This window comes from Emys orbicularis, chromosome 12, assembly GCF_028017835.1.
Source record: "Emys orbicularis isolate rEmyOrb1 chromosome 12, rEmyOrb1.hap1, whole genome shotgun sequence".
Classification (NCBI taxonomy): domain Eukaryota; kingdom Metazoa; phylum Chordata; order Testudines; family Emydidae; genus Emys; species Emys orbicularis.
Window position 1 is genome coordinate 41,379,516 of NC_088694.1, and position 21,173 is coordinate 41,400,688.

The following is a 21,173-nucleotide window of genomic DNA, read 5'->3' on the forward strand; positions in this document are numbered from 1 at the left end:
CAATAGAAAGAAATAATTTAACTTCTGCACAATGACCTTGTCTTCCTTGAGAGCTCCTTTAGAACCTTGATCGTCCAATGGTCTCACTTATTGTTTTTTAACTTCTGATGAAATTAAAAAAAAATGCTGTCAGTTTTGTGTGTTTTGCTAGCTGTTCTTCAAAACCTTTCTTGGCCTGTCTAATTATACTGTTACATTTGAATTGCCGGCATTTATGCCCCTTTCTATTTTCCCCACTAAGATATGACTTCCAATATCTAAAGGATGACTTTTTGCCTGTAACCGCCTCTTTTACTCTGTTTAGTCAAGGTGGCATTTTTTGGGGTCCTCTTACTGTTTTATTTTAATTATTATTATTTGAGGTATACATTTAATTTGAGCATCTATTATGTTTTGTTTGTTTAAGTTTCCAAGCAGCCTGTAGGCAAATCACTCAAGTGACTGTTTCTTTTATTTTTTGTTTACCTAAATTCCTCAATTTTGTGTAGTTCCCCTTCTTGAAATTAAATGCTGTTGTGGTGGGTTTCTTTGGTATTTCCGCCTCTCCCCATCCAAAAGGATGTTAAATTTCATTACATTATGGTCACTATTACCAAGCAGTTCAGTATATTCTTCTCTTGGACCAGATCCTGTGCCCCTCCTAGGACTAAATCCAGAATTGCCTCTCCCCTTGTGGGTTCCAGGTCTGCTCCAAAAAGCAGTCATTAATAGTGTCTAGAAATTTTATCTCTGCATCCTGTCCTGAGGTGACATATAGCCAGTCAAAATGGGGATAGTTGAAATCCCTCATTATTATTGAGTTTTCTATTTTTGTAGCCCCACTATTCTCCCTGAGTATTTCACAATCACCATCACCACCCTGGTCAGGTGTTCGGTAGTATATTTTTACTGCTATATTCTTATAATTCAAGCATGGAATTTCTATTCATAGAGATTCTATGATACGGTTTGATTCATTTAAGATGTTTACTATATTTGACTCTCTGATTTCTTTCACATATAGTGTCACTCCCCTACCTATTCTGTCATTTCTTGATATTTTATACCCTGGTATTACCTTGTCCCACTGATTATCCTCATTCTACCAAGTTTCTGGGATGCCTATTATATCAATATCCTCCTGTAATTCACCCATCTTAGTATTTAGACTGCCAGCATTTGTATAGGAACATTTATAAAAATTGTCAATATTTAGTTGTCTGCCTCCATGTCATGTAACTGAATGAGACTCTTTCACGTTGGACTGTTTCTCTTCAATTGCTACCTGTCCTGTATCAATTTCTATCCTCTTTTCTTTACTAGGATATAGAGAATCTCCCATCAATAAATCCTTCCCAAGGGAAGTCTCTGTCCAAACCATGTATTCCTCTGCACCTGTTGGCTTTTGCCCAGCCCTTAGTTTAAAAACTCCTTTAAAAGCTTTTTAATTTTGCATGCCGGCAATCTGGTTCCATTTTGGTTTAGGTGGACACCATTCATCTTGTATATGCTCCTAATTTTCTGAAAAGTTCCTCAGTTCCTAATAAACCTAAATCCTTTCTCTGAACACCATTGTCTCATCCACACATTGAGAACCTGAAGTTCTGCCTGTCTTCCTGGCCCTATGTTTGAAACTGGAAGCAGGTCAGAGAATGCTACCATGGAGCTCCTCCACTTTAATCTTTTTCCTAGAGCTGCCTAAATTTGACTGCCAGGATCGTTCCCTATGTCATTGGTACCTACATGTACCACGACCATTGGCTCCTCCCCAGCAATGCACATAAGTCTGTCCAGCTGTCTCAAGAGGTCTTTAACCTTAGCACCAGGCAGGGAGAAGATATAGGATTGTAAAGATGGAGAAATACAGTTTTTTCTCGTGTTCCAATCACACTGGGTGGCTACACAGTCACAGATGGATGCTGTGGGCTAGTGGCAGATCACTCATGACATCTGTTGCTCTGGACTCTGGATCACTCCCCTAAGTTTGAGTACCATTTGTCTGGTCTCATCAGGTCTCTGTTCTTCACTGATCCTTGTCAGCCTGGGATGCACTGGATGGGCAATCTCAGCTCATTGTGCTTGTCGCATATAGGGATGCTATTTGAGGAAGGACTGCTAGGCAGAGATGGCGTTCACCTTTCGAGGAGGGGAAAGACCCTATTTGGACACAGACTGGCTAACCTAGTGAGGAGGGCTTTAAACTAGGTTCGACGGGGACAGGTGAGCAAAGCCCACAGGTAAATGGGGAACATGGAGACCTGGGAGATGGGTCGGAAACGAGAGGGAGTGTGGGCTATATTGGCAGAGAGAAAGGAGGGTCAGGACAAAACTGGGAGGAAAGATCAAACCAGTATCTTAGATGTCTATACACAAATGCGAGAAGTATGGGTAATAAGCAGGAAGACCTGGAAGTGCTAATAAATAAATACAACTATGACATTGTTGGCATCACTGAAACTTGGTGGGATAATACACATGATTGGAATGTTGCTGTGGATGGATACAGCTTGCTCAGGAAGGATAGACAGGGGAAAAAGGGAGGAGGTGTTGCCTTATATATTAAAAATGTACACACTTGGACTGAGGTAGAGATGGACATAGGAGATGGAAGTGTTGAGAGTCTCTGGGTTAGGCTAAAAGGGGTAAAAAACAAGGGCGATGTCATGCTAGGAGTCTACTACAGGCCACCTAACCAAGTGGAAGAGGTGGATGAGGCTTTTTTTAAACAACTAACAAAATCATCCAAAGCCCAAGATTTGGTGGTGATGGGGGACTTCAACTATCCGGATATATGTTGGGAAAATAACACAGCGGGGCACAGACTATCCAACAAATTCTTGGACTGCATTGCAGACAACTTTTTATTTCAGAAGGTTGAAAAAGCTACTAGGGGGGAAGCTGTTCTAGACTTGATTTTAACAAATAGGGAGGAACTCGTTGAGAATTTGAAAGTAGAAGGCAGCTTGGGTGAAAGTGATCATGAAATCATAGAGTTTGCAATTCTAAGGAAGGGTAGAAGGGAGAACAGCAAAATAGAGACAATGGATTTCAGGAAGGCGGATTTTGGTAAGCTCAGAGAGCTGATAGGTAAGGTCCCATGGGAATCAAGACTGAGGGGAAAAACAAGTGAGGAGAGTTGGCAGTTTTTCAAAGGGACACTATTAAGGGCCCAAAAGCAAGCTATTCCGCTGGTTAGGAAAGATAGAAAATGTGGCAAAAGACCACCTTGGCTTAACCACGAGATCTTGCATGATCTAAAAAATAAAAAGGAGTCATACAAAAAATGGAAACTAGGACAGATTACAGAGGATGAATATAGGCAAACAACACAGGAATGCAGGGGCAAGATTAGAAAGGCAAAGGCACAAAATGAGCTCAAACTAGCTACGGGAATAAAGGGGAACAAGAAAACTTTTTATCAATACATTAGAAGCAAGAGGAAGACCAAAGACAGGGTAGGCCCACTGCTTAGTGAAGAGGGAGAAACAGTAACAGGAAACTTGGAAATGGCAGAGATGCTTAATGACTTCTTTGTTTCGGTCTTCACCGAGAAGTCTGAAGGAATGCCTAACATAGTGAATGCTTATGGGAAGGGGGTAGGTTTAGCAGATAAAATAAAAAAAAAGAACAAGTTAAAAATCACTTAGAAAAGTTAGATGCCTGCAAGTCACCAGGGCCTGATGAAATGCATCCTAGAATACTCAAGGAGCTAATAGAGGAGGTATCTGAGCCTCTAGCTATTATCTTTGGAAAATTATGGGAGACGGGAGAGATTCCAGAAGACTGGAAAAGGGCAAATATAGTGCCCATCTATAAAAAGGGAAATAAAAACAACCCAGGAAACTACAGACCAGTTAGTTTAACTTCTATGCCAGGGAAGATAATGGAGCAAGTAATTAAGGAAATAATCTGCAAACACTTGGAAGGTGGTAAGGTGATAGGGAACAGCCAGCATGGATTTGTAAAGAACAAATCATGTCAAACCAATCTGATAGCTTTCTTTGATAGGATAACGAGTCTTGTGGATAAGGGAGAAGCTGTGGATGTGGTATACCTAGACTTTAGTAAGGCATTTGATACTGTCTTGCATGATATTCTTATCGACAAACTAGGCAAATACAATTTAGATGGGGCTACTATAAGGTGGGTGCATAACTGGCTGGATAACCGTACTCAGAGAGTTGTTATTAATGGTTCCCAATCCTGCTGGAAAGGCATAACGAGTGGGGTTCCGCAGGGGTCTGTTTTGGGACTGGCTCTGTTCAATATCTTCATTAACGACTTAGATATTGGCATAGAAAGTACGCTTATTAAGTTTGCGGATGATACCAAACTGGGAGGGATTGCAACTGCTTTGGAGGACAGGGTCATAATTCAAAATGATCTGGACAAATTGGAGAAATGGTCTGAGTTAAACAGGATGAAGTTTAACAAAGACAAATGCAAAGTGCTCCACTTAGGAAGAAAAAATCAGTTTCACACATACAGAATGGGAAGAGACTGTCTAGGAAGGAGTACGGCAGAAAGGGATCTAGGGGTTATAGTGGACCACAAGCTAAATATGAGTCAACAGTGTGATGCTGTTGCAAAAAAAGCAAACATGATTCTGGGATGTATTAACAGGTGTGTTGTGAGCAAGACACGAGAAGTCATTCTTCCGCTCTACTCTGCTCTGGTTAGGCCTCAGCTGGAGTATTGTGTCCAGTTCTGGGCACCGCATTTCAAGAAAGATGTGGAGAAATTGGAAAGGGTCCAGAGAAGAGCAACAAGAATAATTAAAGGTCTTGAGAACATGACCTATGAAGGAAGGCTGAAAGAATTGGGTTTGTTTAGTTTGGAAAAGAGAAGACTGAGAGGGGACATGATAGCAGTTTTCAGGTATCTAAAAGGGTGTCATAAGGAGGAGGGAGAAAACTTGTTCACCTTAGCCTCTGAGAATAGAACAAGAAGCAATGGGCTTAAACTGCAGCAAGGGAGGTCTAGGTTGGACATTAGAAAAAAGTTCCTAACTGTCAGGGTGGTTAAACACTGGAATAAATTGCCTAGGGAGGTTGTGGAATCTCCATCTCTAGAGATATTTAAGAGTAGGTTAGATAAATGTCTATCAGGGATGGTCTAGACAGTATTTGGTCCTGCCATGCGGGCAGGGGACTGGAATCGATGACCTCTCGAGGTCCCTTCCAGTCCTAGAATCTATGAATATGGCACAGTTGGTCTCAGGATCAGGTGAAAAGCCGACAGAGAGGATGATAGTGGGGGATGGAAAGGGAGGGGAAACCAGAGCAGGATCTCACATCTATCAGTCTGTGATCATCATTGGTCCAGCGCTGATGGCCAGGCATATCCACTGGTGACCTGTGGTCTGGGTGCATGATGAATCAATGATCATCAGGGCTCATGATCAAAGGACAGAGTCTTTTTCATGATTGCTCTCCCTGTTACCCTGAAACCAGATTTAGGGTACCCCCAGAATATCTCATCTATTGCCCCCTCCTGGGCTTACCAAGGGTTACCTCAAAACAGCCTACCTGTTCACCTACTATAGCCAATCTTTTCTCACTGAGTGTGGGTCTGCTAGGGTGGTCAAGGAATCTTGGGCTTGCCAGGGGTTCCCTGTTTCAGAAAATCCCCAGAACAGCTTGGGCCTGTTACCCCCAGAAGACACGGATATAGCCTTCTGATAAATTATTGACACAAGCAATATGTTTCCAAAAGAAAGCACCTATTTATTGGTGCAAATAATAATCCCTAATATAATAACAAGGTAAAATACAAATCCTTCATAACAACCTAAAGAGCACTCAAACTGAAATGACATACAGCTAAGATGACTCTAAAATGGCCAGTCTATCACAGGCCCCTGACAGCTGCTGGTAAGTATTACATCTGTTAATTGTAAGAGGAATTTATATATTGCATACATTCATTTTTATTAACCCACACGTACACAAACACTGTCCTATACTATAGTATAACTGTGACTATAACTGATACAATTACTCTGTCTGCTGACTTTGCAGCACTGTCTCCCTGTGCACTTTCTGGCTCTGCTACAGCAGAATAGCACGCTCTGCTGCTGTTGCTTCTGTGCCTGTTTCTTCTCCTCCTGATCCTCTCTGTCTCAGTTCCATCTCTGCTTCTTCTCCACTTTCTCTCTCTCTCTCTCTGCCCACCGACACACTAACCTTTATACTATCCTATCAGAACTTTCTAGAAACTTTTGCTAATATTTTTTTTCTGACAGATCTGTCAGAGAGATAAACAATTATCTCATCCCCACAGTGCACATGCCCCTCTGCAACATGGTTGCTTATGTTGACCTTTCCCCTACAGGTGTGCCCAGCTTCATGGTCAACACATTACCTCATCCATGCTTTCCCTGCCAGTTTTCTCAGTTCTTTGTGCTCCCTTGCTTTCAGCTAATTGTGGTGAAGTTGAACTTCAGTTATGTGCTTGCCCAACAGGATGGAGGCATACAAGCAAGCCAACTGACAACCATTTTATTTTATAAAATTTCAAGGCCCCTTTCCAAAGCATGGTCACACTAGAGCTTAACGTGAGCAAAACAACATATTTTCACTTGGCTTCATTCCTGGAGATGTCTCAATCATTTTGAGGCAGACACCTGAGCATAGAAAATATCAACCCCCATGGTTAAAATTTAGTAAAGTTATACACAACAGAAAACAGGGCCTTATAGTGGGAAGTGTCAGGCAACATTACTAAGAGGCAGCATATCAGCCTGACCTCAAATAATGTCAGTCAATACCCATATGCCAAAAAATATCTTTGTGTACCCCAGTACTTCAACAGAGGTGTGGATTGGGTGACCCTGCAGATGAGTGTTCCAGAATGAGTAATCATTAATCCTTCTGCATGAAATTGAAATGTCATTTGCTGGTGCAATTTTTAGTTTTATTATTGAAAAAAAAATCTTGTAGTTCATACTGAAGACAGATCATCACTGGTAACAATGGAAATAAAATGCAGTACAAATAAAAAGAGTCCAGCCCAGTGGTGCCCTGATCTAGACTGGATCTTGACCTTGCAGCAGTTCTACTCCTAATGTTATTACTGCTAATAAGAGTACTGCCCAATATTGCTACACTTTTTAACAGTGATACAGCACTGTGTAGTGGTTAGGACATGTGACTTTGCATCAGGGTTCCTGGGGTCTCTTCCTAGCTCTGTGCTGAGAGTGCAGTCTAGAGATTAGGGATGCACTCCCTCAGGACGTCTGTGGTCTATGCTCAGCTCTGGAAAGGGAGTAGGGTCTTGTGGGTTAGAGAACTGGCTGAACGGTCCAGACTACTGGGTTATTTTCTTTTTTGTTTTTTTGCAGGGAGTGTTGGGTAATGGCTACAACAGCCAACTGGGATTCCGGACTTCTCCTAGGTTGTGCTCCTGACTCTACAGCGGGGTCATCATGTAAACATGAGTGAGCCCTTTCACCTCCATGGTAGACACTACTGCCATTTACAGCAGTGTAAATGCGAAGTAACTCCACTGCTTTCAATGAAATTATCCCAGATTTATACGGGTGTACCTGAGAGCAGTATCTAGCTCTCTGGTCTGCAGACTTCCCTCTCTAAAATGAGGATAAAATTTATCTAACCTTATACATCTGTGGGTGAAAAAGGTATACAAACAATTGGTCCTGATTCTACTTTCCTTCACCTTGGTGTAAATTAAAAGTAATCCTGTTTGGTCAATGGACTTGACTATCCTCTCACTCAGCCCAGTGTAAATCAGGAGTAACTCCACTGGAATAAATGGGGCTTATTCCCCTATCCCCATTCCCATATTACACCAATCTTCAAAAGCCAAGGATCTGACTCAAGGAAATTAAGGTGTTTTACACAAAAGGAGAATGAATTTACTAGCCTAATTCTGATCCTGGTTCTTGTCTTTCCCTCCACAGGCAGCACAAAATGTTCTAAGAAAATGTCCAACCAAACCAGAGGGACCATGTTCCTTCTCCTGGGATTCTCTGATGTTCCGGAACTGCAGATTTTTTTACTTTGGACTGCTCCTAGTTCTTTACCTGGCAGCCCTTATGGGGAACCTTCTCATCATCACAGCTGTAGCCCTTGACCACCATCTTCACATCCCCATGTATTTCTTCCTGGTGAACCTGTCCATTATAGACCTCGGCTCCATCTCTGTCACCATTCCCAAATACATGGCCAATTCCCTCAAGAATTGGGGTCTATTTCCTATGCTGGATGTGTCACCCAAGTCTTTTTCCTCTTCTTCTTTCCCTTCTCACTGTATGGCATACAACCGATACATCTCTATCTGCCAACCATTGCACTATGAGACTGTAATGAACAGGAGAGCTTGTGTCCAAATGGTAGGCAGTGCCTGAATCAGTGGTAGCCTCAATTCTGCACTGCACACTGGGAACACATTTGCATTAACTTTCTGTGGAAGCAACATGGTGGATCAGTTCTTCTGTGAAATCCCCAAGCTACTCAAGCTCGCCTGCTCTGACTCATACCTCAGTGAAATTGGGCCTATTGCTTTTAGCGCATGCTTAGTCTCAAGCTGTTTTGTTTGTATAATTGTGTCTTACGTTCAGATCTTCACTACAGTGCTGAGCAGAGCCCTCTGAGCAGGGCCAGCATAAAGCCTTCTCCACTTGCATCCCTCACCTTACTGTGGTCTCCTTGTTTGTTTTCTCCGGCACCACTGCCTACCTGAAACCCACCTCCAGCTCCACCTCAGGTCTGGATCTCATGGCAGCTGTGCTCTATTCCATTGTGCCTGCAGTGATGAATCCAGTCATCTACAGCATGAGGAACAAAGAGATCAAAGCTGCATTGAGGACACTGACTGGGTGGAGGTTATTTGTCAAGAACTAGTTGTCTGTCTTTTTCCAATAAATATTCTTTCACTTTGTGCCTCCTGGTGACTGTCAGTAGTTTCCATGACAACACAGTTCATATATAAATGGACCAGATTTTGCTCTCAGTTTTCATCAATTCAAATCCAGATTAATTTCACTGATGTCATAAAAAGCAACATAGTCCTGTGACACCTTATAGACTCGTCTGACAAAGTGGGTATTCACCCATGAAAACTTATGCTCCAATACATCTGTTATTCTATAAGGTGCCACAGGACTCTTTGTTGCTTTTTACAGATCCAGACTAACATGGCTACCCCTCTGATACTTCACTGATGTCAATACAGTTGGTCTGATTTACACCTGCAGAAGATCTGGCTCAATCCAGGACTTAAACTGGTGTGCATTTTGTGGGAGGGAAGAATCAGGCTTTCATTTTGAGCCTAAGCAATGCCTATTAAACTGCTTTTACATGTATTAGGAAAAAGTTCCTAACTGTCAGGGTGGTTAAACACTGGAATAAATTGCCTAGGGAGGTTGTGGAAAAACTGCTTTTACATGTATTCCTGTTTCCATATATATCTGTCTGGGGATTGGTCCTGCTTTGAGCAGGGTGTTGGACTAGATGATCTCCTGAGGTCCCTTCCAACCCTGATATTCTATGATTCTATAAATAAGGGTCTCTAGATTTTCAAGCAAGCTCCCATACTGTCTGTGCTAAAGGACAAAACACATCAGTACAGAGGCAATAGCAAACTCATAACCTGCTATACAATGGATGAGCACTAGAGGGGGACAAGGAGTGACTCTGTGTTAGCCTGGGTTAGAATACATTTGGCAGTGTGGGAAACTGAGTGACTGTGTGTACCTGTAAGGAGAAGGGGCCAGAGAGAGGGAAAAAAACTGCAATAGAGTCAATGACATCGGATTAGCAGAAATGTCTGTGCGGCCCTGACCTCCTGGCTGAGAGGTGACACCAGTTCAGATAAAACAGCCTCACAGAGTCACAAGTACAAATGCCACCCACCAGTCTCTGTGTGTGTTACAAATAGCCTCTGCATCCAATCCGCAGAGCCTGTGAGTCTGCCACACCCCTACAAGGGAGCCTGGCTCTTTAGCTCTAGCTACAGGGACTCAGGCCCTTAGCTGTGGAGGTACCTAGCTCAACCAGCCAAGATTGTGACCGTCACGTAAGTACAACTGGTGGTCTATTTCTGCATTAATGAGGGGGCAGCTGCTGGCCTAACAAGCTGCTGCAGAGCAGGAGTGAGGCTGAAGAGTGGAGCAACTCATTTGTGTGATGAAGGGCAGGTTTATGCCCACATCAGCTCAGACCTGCGCGTTCCCAGTCCATTGAACACTTGCGACCAAAGATGCTTTGCATGAATTGTGTGTATTGAAACCAAGATTGGTAGAACTGGTCAGGGAAACTCCATCAGAAAATGGTTTCCTCAGTCTGTTCATGGCAGATGCTTCTAGCTGAGCAAAAACTAATCTGTTGATGGCTTGGAAAAATGGTGCCCAGCTCCCTCCATGGTTTCCCCTCTCAAACCACTACCGCAGAATTCCCTAGATGTCTCCACTATCTGGAAGCCATTCCAAGCAACTTGCTCTCCTGCATCCTCTCCAACAGGCAATGGTGGCAGGTACATTGTCCTACAGGGAATATCATGGCTGGCCCTTGTCGAGGAGGGCCTACTGGAGTGAGAGAAGTCAGTCCATGGGACTTGTGTTTAACTCCTTAGGCTCTTTGAAGTCCCAGCCCAAATAATAGACAAACCTCACCACCCCTGGAGGTGGTGCCTCCAAATTCGGTGTTAGACACATTGGCTTGGACAAGTGCACAACATGTGCTGCCCTGGTGGTACTTTATTTGTGGATGAAAAGGAGGATTTCATTCTCCAGGGCTCTTGATCCAGAACCAAAGTAACAAGAGAATGACAGTCTTTGGCTGGTATTTTCAAAGTTCCCTAGGGGATTTAGCTCCAGGTTCCCACTAATGGATATTTTTGTTAGATATTCATAGGCCACAAGAGAATATTAGATCATCTAGTTTGGGTCTTCTGATCTCCTGTAGATCACATCATTAAATTTCACACAGTTAACGCTGTACTGAGCCCAACAACTTGTGTCAAACTAAATCATACCTTCCAAAAAGACATCCAGTATTGATTTGAATTGAATACATCAATAGATCCCATGGTAAATAAAATCCACCATCCCAAGGTAAGAGTTGCCAAGGTGAATTGGCTGCACGGTCTCCATCAATGGGAATTCTGAAAGCTACTTAGGGGATGTGGTACATTTGAAGTTCTGGGCCTTATTGTGTTTGTGCCCCAGCATACGGATTGTCACATGGCACAAGCTATTTCACTCATCTTGTTGTTCTTTTATCACATCTTCAATGGCAGGTGCCACATGGGGAAGAGGAAACACATGGTGGATATCAAAGACTTTGTGTCAATGGACCCACAGTTACATACAAGTGTAGTATTGCCCATTATAAACACCTGTACTTCATCACCTAGGGCCAGATATTCAATGAGGTCTTAAAGGTATTTGAAAACCTGCTAGGCATCTAAATGCCTTTAAAAATCTGCCCTCTTTGCACTTTCTGATGTTTTTGCTTTAAGTAAATATAACTCTTCTGCTGCTTGACTGAAAACACTCTCGCATTGAGTTAATTTTGAGGATATTTTTAAATGGAAAAAAATTCTCATTGGAAAATGTAGCTCAATCAAAATGGACATAAATGTCCTGTTTGTTTAAATAACATTTTCTGATTAGCTGTTTCTATAAGAAAATGTCCATTTTAATGTTTGTTTGTTTTTCAATTTTCTGATCAGATGAATCAAAACATAAATTTCATTTTGACAAGTCTATTTATTTCATTTCCATCAAAAATATAGAAATGTTTATTTTAATATCCCCCATTCAAAACTTTTCAGATTTCTTTTTCTTGCAAGAATTTACCTCCACATGAGCAGGTGGGAGGAGACCTCCCTTATGATCTTTAGCTCACCAGTTAAAGCATTTACTTAGCATGGGGAGACTCCAATTCATGACAGGAGAGGGGATAAGAAGAGATTTGAACAAAGGTTGTCCATTGTTTAGATAACTGCCTTAATCACTGGGATATTCTGATCAGGGTCACTCTCCATCTCTCCTGTTGAAGCCATTCCACTTTAATTAAATAATTAACTATTAATTAGGCCAGAGAAAGAGAGACACTATAGAGCAGCGGTTCTCAAACTGTGGTTCAAGATCACATTTTAATGGGGTCGCCAGGGCTGGCTTAGACTTTCTGGGGCCCAGGGCTGAAGCCAAAGCCTGAGCCCCACCACGCAAAGCCAAAGGCTGAGGGTTTCAGCCCTGCATGTTGGAACTCAGGATACAAGCCCCGTGCCTGGGGCTGAAGCCCTTGGGCTTCAGCTTTCCGGCCCCCTCCCCCTGCCCGGGGCAGTGGGGCTCTGGCGGGCTCAGGCTTCGGTCCCCTCTCCTGTCATGTAGTAATTTTTATTGTCAGAAGGGGGTCATGGTGCAATGAAGTTTGAGAACCCCTGCTATAGAGAGATGGGGGACTTGACCATAGACCCTTCACAGCCTGGCAGCGTACCCTAACCACTGAGCTAAAGTGCAGTGACTGTAGTCTACCCTCCTCCATCCCTCAGCCATTTTGTGTGGAGCTGGGCATGCTCAGAGCACCTCTGCTGGATTGTGCCTCATAGGGCCCAATGGGCAGGGGGACATCTATGTTCCCTGGTTTGTGAATCACATTGGGGCTTAAGTGGAAGATAAGGGTCTGGAAGTCTGTCTGAGCAGCAGTGCACATGCTCAAAGGCTGAAACCTAGGTCTCTAGGGAACTTTACAGCAACAATTTAGTAGCCAAGTTTAGGCATCTACAGGGTTAGGCAACAGCTGAGCAGGGGATTTAATGATCACATTGAAATCAATGGGGTTAAGGCACCTATCTCCATCCCCATCTTTAAACACCTAAATGCCTTTACAAATTAGGCCCTACATGCCTAATTTTCACTGGAATTAACAGGGGTTAGGTGCCTAGGCATTTCTGGAAATCCCATTAGGAGCCTGTGACATACCTAGGTGCAATCCAGACCTGGGGGGGAGAGGAGGGCTGTGTCACCCTTGCAATGCCTTGCAGGGGCCTGCAATCTGGGCTGTCTTGCAATGCCTTGTTGTTGTAACTCCCAACCTGGACTGCTCACAAACTGCTTGTCAGCATGCAGGTCACTCCCAGATGTGCTTGTGTAACTGCAGCCTGCCAGTCACACCCTGGATATCACCAGCCTTGGTTATACTACATGGTTACCCCAATAAACTCCCAGTAACAGATTTTCCTCTGGAAATATATGTCTTGTACAGCTCAGCCTCTCCTGAACTGTCCAAATATATTGAATCTGTTATTTCTTGAAAGGAATAATGTACACACAACTTGCCCCCATAAATGGAGTTACCCAGACACTTTAACTTAAACACACTGGATTACATAAAACAGGAAACATTAATCACAGGTGGCACCGCAGAATAGAACACAGACATTCGCAGCAGCTGAAGCTGGTCTCATGTATGCAAAGGTGCTGGCTCCAAGGAACAGAATCCACCACAATGAGGTGGGGTAGGCAGGTGGAGAAGGCCTCAGATTTGCTCTGCACGGAGGGGATCCTCAGCACAATGGCGAAGATATGGACATAAGACACCACTATGAAAGCAAAGCAACAAAAACCTATGCTCACCCTGACACTGATCACAGTAAATTCACTGAGATAGGACTTGGAGCAGGAGAGCTTCAGCAGTGGGGGGATATTGAAGAAGAACTGCTGGGTAACGGAGCTGCAGAAGGGCAGCTTAGGTGTGTTACCAGTGTGCAGTTCTGAGTATGGAATGCCACTGAGCCATGAACCTGCTGCTATTTGTGTGGTAATTCCAGTGGTTACCATAAGGCTAAATTCTCCACTGCTGCAAGCAAGTATAACTCCACTGAAGTCAACAGAGTCTGAAGTCCATTAGAGTTTGACTCCAATTAAGCCAATGAAGCTACTGTGCTGACTGACTCCAACCAGGAAATTAAATCATCACGTTAAATGATCTCTCACTAAGAAAACAAATACATGTACTAATAGAATGAGATGGGAATTTTGGATGATTTTTTTGTGTGTGGTGGGGCAGAAAATGGTGATTTATCAAAACCAAAACTTTTCTCAGAGATGGATGGGTTTTGATTAAACTTTCACCAAGAAGGTCTCTCAGGTCCAGAATGGAATTTCTGGCCAAAACAAGAGTAGGAGAGAGACAGAGCCCCAGATTAGACAATAGCCCAGTGATTAGGGCACTCATCTCCCTTTTTGGTTTTGAGACATTTCATGAAAACTGGTCAAGGGGTGTACTTCCTTATTCAGAGTAGGGATTGTAGGGCTATGGAGTCAGCCTTACTCAGTTTCAGGGCCAATGGCTACTTAATTATTTATACAAAATGTAACAGCTCTAAGAGGAGAGATTCAGATTGCAGATCCAAGTGGTTTTGGCACTCACCTGGGAGGTCAGAGACACTGGGTCAAGTCATTGCTCTCCCTGATTCAGGCCAGGGACTTGAAGTTGGCTCTTCAGTACACCACTCGAATTCCCTAACACCCAGACTATTGTTTATTGAGGGGCTCATGCTGTCTCTTTCATGAAAAATATTTGGAGTGGTCTTGGGTTAATTCCGTATCAGAATGGAACCAAATGTCAAAACCTCAACATTTTTCATGCAATATAATTCTTGTTGTCTGGCCAGGTGTAATTCTTAGTTCAGTAACAATTGATGAACAGGATTCTGTATTCAGAGACAGCTGTATCATCCCATCGCCTCCATATTCTTCTCTCTTGCACCTCTGCACACTCAGGGCCTAGCAACACATGTTGACAAAGGGATCTGCAGTCTTCCACAAACTTGAGTGTTAATGTTGGAGGGCAGTGTTTGTGGTGTCTGATGCTGTTAATGGTGGGAAGGTGTGTGGAGGAGTAGAGGGTATGTACTGTTAGGTGGATTAACATTTCACTCACTTGTGTTTGTCGATTTGCAATAGGTATGTTATGTGTGCAGCAGCCTAAACACATATACAACCAAGGATAAGATTTTGAATGGAATCGAGTTCAAAGGGAGCACAGTTAGGTCAATGCACAGTACTTTTGAAAATGCCAAAAATAGAGTTTTATATATCAGTCTGTCTGTCTGTCTCTCTGTCTACCTGCCTACAGGAATAGAATAGGTAGAAATCAATAACTTCAGTCCCTTCAATTATTCAAAACCTGGAATGACTGCTTGGTTGGCAATTTCCCAGCTTAGCAAGCACGTGAGATTCTTATGAATTCTTACATACCACATAGGACTGCTGGAGACTAAGGATGAAGGACTGGAAATGAACTGCTAACTGCATGATGTTATGAAAGGAAAAGAGAAAATAATCAGAACAAAGTATTAGGCTTAGTACTTCTAATGTGCTATCCTTGGATACATAAACAGGGGACTCTCAAGTAGGACAAGATAAGTTATTTGGCACTGGTGCAACCACTGGTGGAATACTGTGTCCAGTTCTCATGCCCACAATTCAAGAAGGAGGTTCATAAATTGGATAGGGTTCAGAGAAGAGCCATGGGTATGATTAAAGGATTAGAAAAGTGATCTTATAGTGATAGACTCAGAAGAGTTCAGTCTATTTAGCTTAACAAAGAGAAGATTAGGGGTTAATTATAGTACATAAGTATGTACATGGGGAACAAATATGTAATTATAGGATCTTCAATCTATCAGAGATAGGTATAACATGATCCAGTGGCTGGAAGTGGGAGCTAGACAAATTGAAACTGGAAACAAGGCACACATTTTTAACAGTGAGAGTAACTAATCACTGGAATAATTTACCAAGCACTGTAATGGATCCTCCATCACTGGCTATTTTTAAATCAAGATCGGATGTTTATCCAAAAGTTCTACTCTAGTTGAAATAGGAATTATTGTGGGGAAGTTCTATGGCCTGTGCTTTACAGGAGGCCAGACAAGACGATCACAATGGTCCCTTCTGTTCTTGGAATACATGAATCTCTGGATTGTTATGGAGGGAACTGATGTCTGGGAGGGCTCAGCAAAAGTTCTTTCAGACCTTACTCTAATGTTCTGCACTGAAAGCCACTAAGAGTATTTTGGACATTCAATTTTCAATTAAATTAATGGGACTTGAACATCCCAATTACCTAGCAGCTTTGACATGACCTAGGCAACTGGGCACACTGTTTGAATACTGCATCCAGTTCTGGTGCCCACAATTCAAGAAGGATATTGATAAATTGGAGATGGCTCAAAGAAGAGGTATGAGAATGATTAAAGGATTAGAAAACATTCCTTTTAGCAACAGATTCAAAGAGCTCAATCTATTTAGCATAACAAAGAGAAGGTTTACTCTGATTACAGTCTATGTGTATCTACATGGGGAACAAATATTTAATAATGGGCTCTTCAATCTAGCGGAGAAAGGGATCACATGATCCAATGGCTGGAAGTTGAGGCTAGACAAATTCAGATTGGAACTAAGGCGGTCATTTTTAATGCTGAGAGTAAGTAACCATTAGAACAATTTACCAAAAGTTGTGGTGATTCTCCATCAGTGACAATTTTTAAATCAAGATGGGATGTTTTCTAGAAGGTCTGCTTTAGCGGTGAGGTCAGAAAAGATGTTGAAAATGGTCCTTCTCACTTTAAAATCTATGAAAATCTCAGCCTTAGTGATCTAATCAGCAGAAATGACATGGACAGTGGCACTACATGCTCTCCATGCCGGCCTTGTCAATGTTCATCTCGCTCTCGCTCTCTGTTCCACTCATCAGCACAGTGTATAAAGTAAGTGACACATCCAGGTCCCCAAATCCTAATTGTTGAATGAGGACAACGAGAACAGCTGAACAGCTCCTCCTCTACCAAAGAGTGGTATTACATGTGCTGTACCACTTGGTGAATCAAATCCAGTCCTGCTGTACAAGAGCACAACCCCACTGTAAACTTCTCCCCTTTCCATTCATCACCAGAACATTGACCATTGCTTGACCAAAACATCCTCCCTCCTCCACTGACAGAAGCTGCATATCTGTTTCCCCCCCATCAGTTTAGTCATTTCATATCCTCAATCCATCCCTGTGGGGATATCTTGGGAGAACAGGTAGGCCATAGGACACATCCTGAAGGTCAGCAGACTTGGGTGGTAGAATGAGACAATTCCATTGTCAATGAACCACCAGTTGCTTGCTCAATTGCCTCAGCAGATTAGAGTTTCACTGGGGTATAGATTACTAGATGAGAGGTGAGACTCTGTACCTTGTTGGTTTTAAGGAGCCCTAACTTCTCGAGGTGTTACATATGCAGGCAAACTGATAAGTGATGACTGGACATTGGTGTTTAACAAAATTTACAGCATAACTGTGCAAGATACAAAACTTGTGAGATGCACCTTTATTTAAGTTTCCCAGAAGCCGAGTAAGCTCCTAACTGCTGTCATTGGAAGAACTGAAAGAATACAGGAAAAAACAGATTTCTGTCAATAGTCATTTGACTTTTTAATTACATTTCAATCAGCATAATGGATGTCCCCTTTGTGTTTACATTCCCCGAAAACTCCAGTAGAGCAGAAATTCATGTTCATGGAAACAGTGTTGAGAAACTGGGATGGGATTTTCAAAGGGGTTCAAGGGAGTTGCTGAACTCCTCTGAAAACTGATAGCAACTGGATGTCTAATTACCACTGGTCCAGATGAAAAATCTCATTCATACAACCTAGCCTAACCTAAAGTAAACTAACTAACTAACAAAAACATGTTAGTATGTTTAACTTAAGCCTTCCAGAGAACTACTCACATGATTAAAGTTAAGGACTTGCTGAAGTGGTTTTCCAGATCAGTACCTTAGTTCAGAAGATTCAAAGGAGTTGAGTTTTAAATGCATTATCACTGTATTTGGACCAGAAACTATGACAATTTAGCATAGCTGAGGAGCAGCCCTTTCATTTATAAGCATCTTCTTTATAATGCATCAGTGTATCCAACCAGGAAAGAGAAACTGACCATGTTAAAATGTAACCACTCAAAAAGCACTGCTTTTCTCTATCACATATTGAGAATGTACACCCAGGTACAAATATGGTATTATGATAATAACAATAATAATAACCAACATTTATGATCCAGGGCACATTCAGATCCTTGTATCAATGGAAGCCCATTGGCTGGATCCCAGATAGGGATTAAGGCTAGCACTCTGTTAGTGTCAGACCCTTTGGCCTTCTTCTCCAGACTTACCCGTGCATTATGCCCCGTCATCACCACACTCTTCCTCCTGGAGGTCTTACTCACCAGCATGTTCATCCCCAAGATGTTGACCAACGTGGTGACCTAGAGCAAGGGTTCTCGACTTTTTTTTCTGATCCCCACCCCCACATGCTATAAAAATTTCAGGGCCAAATGAGGGTGGGGAGCCTTGGGGCAGGGGCTTTGGGCATAGGCATAGTTTTACTTCTATTTTTGGGGGGGAGGTAGGGGACAGCAGAGCTTGAGCTAGCACCGCATGGCGAGGTCCAGGGAGGGAGTGCCACCTCCACCCTCTGACTCACCTCAGCAGGCCACATAGACTGTGTCTGGGTTGTGTGTGTGGGTGGGTGGGTGGGGGAAACAACCCAAAATTATAACTCAAAGCTGGGGGGCTCAGCACAAAAAGATTGAAAACAGCTCATGGTGCTGGCAGAGCGTAGCTAGAGGCTGTGTGCAGACAGGGGGGTAGCTCAGGATGCAGGGAGAGGGGTGGCTCAGTGTATAGGGACAGGGATAGTAAGGGGCTGTGTGTTGGGAGGGCTACCCAGTGGTCCCTGTTCCCAGAGGGCTCTGCCAGCCACAGAGATGGATCTCTGCACCTGAGTGACTCTTACCAGCTGCCTCTGTGTGAGCAAAGGACGCTGGGACCTGAGGAGCAGCTTCAATCCCAGGCACCAGCAGCAGCAGGTGACAAGGGAATGCTGCAGCTGCCTGTTCCATGGCACCAACCAGAGCAGCAGCTGCCCTGCACTGCCTGTTGTGATGGTGCCACCCATAAGGCTTTATGGAAATATGCTTATTAATATATATATATATATATATATATATATATATATATATATATAACTAGAATGTGTTTTCTGCTACATATGCCATGTAACATATCTCTGCAAAGGTCATGATCTACTGCATCTATTAATCCTATTTGTATGCATGTATCATTTTTGTATTCAAAGTTATGAATATTGGCTGCATACTTGTTTGATTCTAAGTAGGCTGTAGTGAAGCAGTTGGTCAGCTTCCTGAGAAAAGACTATTCTCAGTAAGTGCCCAATCAAGAAACACTTAAGCCAACAATGAACTTGGAGACACCAATCCACATCTGGGCTTTGCCAGGAATGTGGCTTGGCTGGTAAGGAACTCAGTCATGCATGGACATGTGACTTGCCCAGGTGACTCCAGAACCGCATTTTGTAGCTGGATTTTGCATAGGAGAGAGGAGGGGGTCTCCACCCACAAGAGAAAGTCTATTTAAGCCCAGGGGAGACCTCTCCATTTTCTCTTCAGCTGGCTAAAGAGAGGGCCCCTCCACCCCCAATTATACCTGAAAGAAATTGGAACAGAGGACAGTGACTGCAAGGGGTGTGAGTGATTGCTGGACCCAGACTAAAAGGAGATTAGTCTGTAAAAGGAAGCATTCTGGAACTGGTAAGGATCTTATCTGTATTCAGTTTCTCACTGTATTAGACACAGACCTGCGTGTTTTATTTTATTTTACTTGATAATTCACTTTGTTCTGTCTGTTACTACTTGGAACCACTTAAATCCTACTTTCTGTATTTAATAAAATCACTTTTTACTTATTAATTAACTCAGAGTATGTATTAATACCTTGGCGGGGGGGGGGGAACAGCGGTGCATATCTCTCTATCAGTGTTATAGAAGGTGAACAATTTATGAGTTTACCTTGTATAAGCGTTATACAGGGTAAAACGGCTTTATTTGGGTTTTAGACCCCATTGGGAGTTGGGCATCTGAGTGTTAAAGATAAGAACACTTCTCTAAGCTGCTTTCAGGTTAAGCCTGCAGCTGTGGGGCAAGTAATTCAGATTCTGGGTCTGTGTTGGAGCAGACGGGTGTGTCTGGCTCAGCAAGACAGGGTGCTGGAGTTCCGAGCTGGCAGGGAAAGCAGGGGCAGAAGTAATCTTGGCACATCAGGTGGCAGCTCCCAAGGTGGGTTCTGTGATCTAACCCATCATACCCGGGTCCAGCTTTCCACCTCCAACCTGGCCAGGGAGCAGGGAGAGAAGGAGATGGGAGGCTGTGGAGCTGCCCCCGGGACTGCCCTGCTCTTGCGTTACAGTTTGGGGGGGGCAATGCCCCCCGTGTCACCCAACTCTGCCCATGGGCTGAGGGCTTCTGCCCCACAGGGAGTACCGGGGCTCGAGGCTCCCCGGTTTTAGCCCTGTGGGTGTCACAGAGAATCAGGGCTTCAGCCCCATGGGGGGTATGAGGGAGGGACTGGGGATCATGCTCTGGGTTTCAGTTGCAGGCCTGTGGACCCCCTGAAAGGGCTCACAGTCCCCATTTCCTGGTGGGCTCTTACAGCTTTCTTCCTCCTTGCTGTCATGTCCTTCGACCTCTACATAGCCATCAGGTCCCCAGTGCAATATTCCACCATCATGAGCACTCAAGTAGGGGGGGGGAGGGATAGCTCAATGGTTTGAGCATTGGCCTGCTAAACCCAGGGTTGTGAGTTCAATCCTTGAGGGGGCCACTTAGGGATCTGGGGCAAAAATCAGTACTTGGTCCTGCTAGTGAAGGCTGGGGGCTGGACTCAATGACCTTTCAAGGTCCCTTCCAGTTCTAGGAGATGGGATATCTCCATTAATTATTATTATTATTATTATTAAGTCTGACTATGGATGTTGGCTGCCTCATGGATGGGGAGGTTCCTGATTGTGCCCACCCTATTGGAGGCCTGACTGTCATATTGCAGCCCCAACCTTATTGACCTTTTTTTTTCTGCTATGTGGCATCTCTCCTGCTCCAACGCATGTCGAGATGATGGCATTCACCATATTGGCCTTGCTCTCTCTGGGTTCATTGCTAGTGTCAGTGGTGTGCTACACTTTCATCATCACCGTAGCACTCAGGATCCTGCTTTCAAAAGGCCTCCAGAAGGCCTTCTCCACCTTCACCTCACACATTATCATGGTGATGCTCTTTTACGGGAGTTTCATCTTCATCTACATCTGACTCAGGATAAAGCCA